Below are 7,058 nucleotides of genomic sequence, written 5' to 3'. Positions count from 1 at the left end.
AGTGAGTTCCAGGACAGCCAAGGCTGTTACACTGAGAAACCCTGTCTCAATGCCCCCTCCTAAAAAAAAAGTAGAGAGCTAGGTGTGGCGACACACACCATTAACCCCAGCAATTAGGAAGCAGAGGCAGGAGGATCTCTGGCCTACACAGCAAGTTCCAGGCCAGACAGAGCTAAACAGTAAGACTTTGTCTCAAAAAAAAAGTAAAAATAATTACTTTTAAATATGTTTTAGATTTTGTTTTTAAATGTGTCTGAGGGTTTGCCTGTACATGTATGTATGTATGTACACCCATATGTGCCTGATGCCCACAAAGGCCAGAGAGGATATCAGATCCTCTGGAACTAGAATTATAGATAGCTGTGGGTACTGGAAAGCAAACCCTGGTCCCCTGCAGCAGGTAGTGTTCCTAAAGGCTGAGGCAGCTCTCCTTTTTAATTCTTTTAAGGAACAGTCTCATGTAGCACAGGCTGACCTCAAACTTTTGATGTGGCTGAGGATGACCTTGAATTCCTAATGCCTCTGCCTCTCAAGTGCTGGGATTATAGGCATGTACCCAGTTTGCTGTGGTACTGGAGACAGAGGCAAAGACCCTGCCAACAGAGTTACATCCTGAAGTCGGCTCTCCCTTCCTTAACCATTTGCTCTTCTCTCAGTTCTAAAGGTGTCACTGCTAATGAGGAATAACAAATTATAACCATGCACCAAGCACTATTCTCAGCATCGGGTGTCCTAGTCATAACTCAAGAAGCAGGCCTGGACCAAGAATGAGACACAAAGAGGCCAGGTCACCTGGGCTGGGGTTCAAGTACAACTTTCCTAATTGTAACACATCTCACCCCCTGATCCCTACCCAACAAGTCAGCAGGGGAGCGGAAGGGTGGCACTCCCTGTGGGATCCCAGAAGAAGAGGATCTGGCCATAGATTGGGGGAATGAACTTAAGACTCCCAAACCCAGGTGGAGGAGCAGACCTTTGATCCCAGCACTCAGGAGGCAGAGGCAGAAGGATCTCTGTGAGTTTGAGGCCAGCCTAGTCTACAGAGCCAGTTCCAGGACAGGCTCCAAAGCTACAAAGAGAAAACCTGTCTCAAAAAACAAACAAAAACAAAAAAAGACCCCAAGCCCAGGGACAGTTTCCGAGCTGTTCAGCCAATAGGCTCTCTGTGTATGGGGCTGCTGGTAGCTACTGCTCTGTGCCTAGCTCCACCACCAGCAAATATTTCCAAAAACAAGGCCGGTCTCTGTCCAGGGACAAGCATGTCTTTGTGATCTGCCAACCCCCAACCACCCACAGCAGTCCATGGACGCCTGTGGTCACTCAAGCCATTCAAGACACAGGGCTTCCCACACCGCTCAGAAAGGGTTTTCCCTTCTTTCTTAGAAAATGAACTATAAAATAGTTTTCTCCTCTCCAGGGCTGTTACACAGAGAAACCCTGTCGAGAGAGAGAGAGAGAGAGAGAGAGAGAGAGAGAGAGAGAAGAGAGATAACAACCAAAAAAGTTGCTTTCTCAAGATATTTGGGGAAATGACACAGATGATGAGATAGCCCTCATGAGACAGCACACGATGTATATGTCATCTGGAGACAGTGATGCCTAGCCAAAGTGACCCTACAAGTCGGCTGTACAGCTCTGAACATGCCAGAGATAGAGGGTCCTTTACCAGGCATGGTGATGCACACCTGTAATTTTAGCGCTTGGCATGCTGAAGCAAAAGCTTTACCGTGAGTTTGAGACCAGCAAGGGCTTATAGTGATAGCCTGCCTCAAAAAACAACCTTAAGCCAGGGACTGGAGAGATGGCTCAGAGAGGTTAAGAGCACTGGCTGCTCTTCCAGAAGACCCAGGTTCCATTTCCAGCACCCACATGGCAGCCCACAGCTGTCTGTTACTCCTGTCCCAGGGGTTCCGGCACACTCACACAGATGTGCATGCAGGTAAAACACCAACACACACGAAATAAAATAGAAATCTTAAAAAAATAACCAAAACCCAAACTTCTTTTGTTAATCACCACTCCTCAAAGTGCTACCAAGAGACAGGTTACACACTGAGTGGTCTTGAATGCACACCTCACTGTGGCTGGTATTTTGGGAACATACCTGCTTAAAGAATTTTTTTCAAGGTTTGAGGTAAAGGGATGTAGTGGAGGTGGAAGAAGGTTGAGTCTAGTTCAAGGAAGACCTTTGGATGCTTGGTTAGGACTAAGCATATAGGAAACGTAATTCATTCGTGTACAATGGGCACATAACTAAAGTGAGTTTCAAAACTCAGAGAGCCCTGCTCAGCTGTCCACCTACAGGTCCTGAACAAGAACTTTCTGAGGGATTGGAGAGATGACTCAGTGGGTTAAGAGCACTAGCTGCTCTTCCAGAGGACCCAGGTTCAGTTCCCAGCACCCACATGGCAGCTCACAACTGTCTCAAAAACAAAAATGAACAACTTCCTAAACAAAGAGTTTGAAACTGTCTTCCTGCTATGAGTGCAACATAGATGTGTGTGCGCGCACGCACTCACACGTAAAAGCTCACATGTGGAAGCAGAGGTCATTGATTTCTTCTATCTTTACATCTGGGGAGATGGCACTGGAAATTGAACCTAGGCCCTTGTGCATGCTAAATGGCCTACTTGGCCTTTTTTTGTCACGTTGACCACAGCTAGAGTCATTTGGGAAGAGAAACCCTCAACTGTGAAAGGGCTCCATCAGATTGGCCTGTGGGCAAGCTTGTGGGACATTTTCCTTCCTTTCTTTTTTCTTTTTTTAAAAATTTCTTTGGGGAGGTTTTTCAAGACAGGGTTTCTCTGTGTAACAGCCCTGGCTGTCCTGGAACTATAGACCAGGCTGGTCTCAAACTCATAGATATCTGCTGGCCTCTGCCTCCCTAGTACGGCTTAAAAATGTGTGCCACCACCACTTGGCAGGACATTTTTTTTTCTTTTTTATATTTAACTTCTTTATTGCATCTTTGGGAGTTTCACATTATATAAGCCAATTCTGTTCACCTCCTGATCCCCCCATATCCTACCCTCATCCTGCCTCCCCAAAGGAAACAAGTCAAAGCAAGCAAGCAAGCAAACAAACAAAAGCAAAAACAACAATGAAAAACCCAAAGCCAAAGCAAAACAAAAAACCACAACAGAAAAATCTCTTTGCTTCTTCTTTCCTGCCTCTCCAACACCTTTTCATTCATCCTGGTGGCAATGGAGGCTTCAATATGCCATATAATATACCTCTTTGTCCCATCAGTTTTACAGGCAAATGTTCATTGCAATGAGTCAGAGTTCTGGTTCAAGGCCTCTGGTTACTGGTACACCACCATTACTGGATCCTCATCTGAACTTCTCTGGGATATCCGGTGGCCTGTGCTGCCACCTGGGGCCATGGTGTCATCTGGGCCACAGGCCACTGGTTATATCAGCCAAGATATGGATTGACATATGTGGCTCCTGTTGCCACCGTGGGCCATGAGGATGCCAGCTGAGTTCAGGTTGGTGTCTGAGAATCAGAATGCATGCAGATCTGAGTGGCCTGCACTACAACTCAATGCCATGGTGACATCTGGGCCAGAGCTTCAGCTGAGGGCCATGTCAGGGTCCATGGCCCTACTGCACCAGGGTCTGTGCTGATGTCCGATACTCCTGCTACCATCGAAGGCCATGCAGACACATGAGATGAAGGCCAGGTTGGTGTTTCAGGGTCACACCGCTGCTGGGGCAGTGGTGACATTCAGACTCAGTTGCTGCCAAAGACCGTGCTTCTCGCCATGATGCTAATGGACTGAACTCCTGAAACTATAAGCCAACCCCAGTTACATTTTTTCCTTTATGTGAGTTGTTGTGGCAGGGTATGTTGGTGCACGCCTTTAACAGCAGCACTTAGGAGGCAGAGGCAGTTGTGTTTCTGTGAATTCGAGGCCAGCCTGGACTACAGAGCTAGTTCCAGGAAAGCCAGAGCTGTTACACAGAGAAACCCTGTCTGGAAAAACTAAAAACAGCAACAAAAACAAAAAGACACAGCTACCCTGACCATGGATCATAACCTGGAAGCCAACTGAGCCCTTTCCTACTGAAGTTGCTCTTGGTCATGATGTTTTATCACAGCAGTTAGGAACCTAAGGCATGGGTTGGAGAGACTATTCAGCAGTTAAGAGCTTTGGCTGCTCTTCCTAGATGTCCTGAGTTCAATTCCCAGCAAACACATGGTGGCTCACAACCATCTGTAATGAGATCTGGCATCCTCTTCTGGCCTACAGGCAAATATGCAAACAGAATACTGTATGCATAACAAATAAAAATATTAAAAAAGAAAAAGAACGGGGTGGGGGGTAGGTTGGGGGGGGGTGAGGGGAGGGAGAGGGAGAAGGGACTTACATGTGAAATAAGCTTGCTCCCTAACTTGAACTAATAAAAAAAAAAAAAGAAAGAAAGAAAAGAAAAGAAAAGAAAAAGAAACCTAAGACACTAATCCAGAACTCTCCCCAGACCTGTCCACCATGGGTTTTTGTTGTTGTTGTTTTTGTTTGTTTGTTTTGTTTTTTTTAGTTTGTATCTCTCACTAAAACTGGAACTCATTTTGTTGGCTATTTATTGGCTGGGCAGTGAGCCCTTGGGGTCCACCTACTTGGGATCTCTTCCTCCCTGTCCTGGAGTTACAGGTAAGTCCTGATTACAGATACTTCATCTGTTCTTTTTTGGTTTGGTGTTTTGAGACAGGGTTTCTCTGTGTAGCTCTGACTGTCCTGGAACTCACTTTGTAGACCAGGCTGGTCTCAAACTCACAGAGATCTGCATGCTTCTGCCTCCAGAGTGTTAAAGGCATGTGCCACCATGCCTGGCTGCTGCCTTGACAGGTTTTTACATGGATGCCGAGGATCTGAACTCAGGTCCTCACGGATTTTGTGAATTCTGAAGCTCAAACCCAAGGCATCCTGCATACTGAGCAAGCACTCTACCAACTGAGCTAACATCTTCAGCCCAGTCAGACCTCTTGTCAGGATGGAGACCCCTGTGCATTCCTGAAGATAGACAACATCTTGGGCTCTTGAAGCTGGATAACCCTCCCTCTGACAGCCCACCTACCCGCTAGGACAGCCCGCCTCAGTCACTGAAGCTGCTTTCTCCCATGTGACCTCCCAACTGATCTATATGATAAGGTTCCAGCTACTCAACTAACTAGCAGCCAGGGTTCAAGTTTAAGGTGCCCTGGAGGAGACAGTAAATACACAGGCTGAGTAGGGCATATTGCAGCATCTGTGATCAAGGACACAGGTCAGGCAGGCAAGTCCTTGGTTCTACCTTCCTCCTTCTTCCTCAACATAGCTCCCTGCTTCCTACAGTCCCAGACTTTAATGATCCCTCTTCCACCTGGTAAACACAAGGAAGAAGAGGGCAGTGATGGGGAAAAACTCCTATACTGGGCTGCAAGAAACCAAGCTAAATATTCAAATGGGCCCACTAAGCAAAAGTTCACATTGGGTCTGTGGGGAACCAGAATCAGAGAAAGTTGGTTGCACTACCAGTCAGGCCAGCTCTGTGGCAGAAAGAGGAAGATGGTTCTTACACAAAAGTAACCAGAAGCCTCCAGTTTCTCTCTATATGCTTGCAAGGAATGTAACTTCAAAACAACTATTTAACTCTGTTTTGCTTCCTTGTTACTGGGATGTTTAGGGTCAAAGCCCAAGCCTTGGCCCCAACAAGCTGGGCCTGGACACTGGCCTAAATATACCAATTAAAGAGACAGTACTAGTTAAAAAGCAGACAAAGGAGATTTAATTCAGTATGGCTACATTAAGAATCATAAGTAAAGCAGACCAGTGACCTTCAAATCCATCTTCAGCTTTAGGGAACTGACTGGAGGTTTAGGTTCAAACTAAGGTCTGAGAAATTGTCAGAACTGTAGAAATCTCTCCAGTTGAAAGACAAAGAACCTCCTCCCCTCTGATTAACACCAGGACTTCAGAGGGTCCCTTAGGTTCTATAGGCCATGTTCTGGCTAGTCTTATGTCAACTTGATACAAGGCATAGTTGTCTGAGAGGAGGGAGCCTCCATTGAGAAAATACCCCCATAATATGGGGCTGTAGGCAAACCTGCAGAGAGCATTTTCTATATTAGTGATTGATGGGAGAGGATGTGAGACCAAAACAGGAACAATATGTCTTGCAGGTTTAGGGTTCTGTTTGCAGCTGAGACAGTTAATACAAAAAGGAAAACTACAACTAACATAAGAAAATCTATATACAGTTTCTCTTCAACACGGCAGCTAAGCAGACCCTAACATGCAGATCTTTGTGAGACCCCGATGAGCAAGACCATCACTCTTGAGGTCCAGCCCAGTGACACCATCAAGAATGTCAAAGCCAAGATCCAAGATAAGGAAGGCATTACACCTGACCAGCAGAGACTGATATTTCTCGGCAAGCAGCTGAAGAGTGGCAGCACCCTGTCAGACTACACCATCCAGAAAGAGTCCACCTTGCACCCGGTGCTTTGCCTTTGTGGTGGCATCATCGAGCCATCCCTTCGTTAGCTTGACCAGAAGTACAACTGTGACAAGATGATTTGCTGCAAGTGCTATGCACACCTGCACCCCAGTGCAGTCAACTGTCTCAAGAAGTGTAGCCACACCAACAACCTGCGCCCCAAGAAGAAGGTCAAATAAAGCCTTGGCCATACCAGGCCCATGACCCAGGGACCAAATAAAGTCCCCTTCCATCTCCTAGAGCAGAAAAAAAGCTATATACAATAAGTACAATGAGTATATACAATATATACAGGCAATAATTACATCAACAATGTCTAGTCTATTTGCATTTGACAAATTCAGAGAAAATACTCCATTATCTAGTCTATCTAGGTGAGTCCAAGTCTTGTACCTAATTTATTTTCTATTAATTTGCATTATCAAATTATCTTTTTATGTCTTTCAACTTTATATACTTTAATTTTTCTATTTTTTTATTTTTTGGTTTTTCAAGACAGGGTTTCTCTGTGTAGCTTTGGAGCTTATCCTGGCACTCGCTCTGGAGACCAGGCTGGTCTCAAACTCACAGAGATCT

At 45.7% G+C, this 7,058-nt stretch overlaps 1 pseudogene; it reads left to right on the top strand.

Annotated features, from left to right (window-relative positions):
- Positions 1-1,869: 1,869 nt before the first annotated feature.
- Positions 1,870-6,716, top strand: LOC100756766 (annotated as a pseudogene).
- The last annotated feature ends 342 nt before the right edge of the window (positions 6,717-7,058 follow it).

The sequence above is a fragment of the Cricetulus griseus genome, chromosome 3 (genome assembly GCF_003668045.3).
Source record: "Cricetulus griseus strain 17A/GY chromosome 3, alternate assembly CriGri-PICRH-1.0, whole genome shotgun sequence".
NCBI lineage: Eukaryota > Metazoa > Chordata > Mammalia > Rodentia > Cricetidae > Cricetulus > Cricetulus griseus.
Note: the sequence above shows the minus strand (reverse complement) of the source record. Positions and strands in the feature narration are given on the sequence as shown.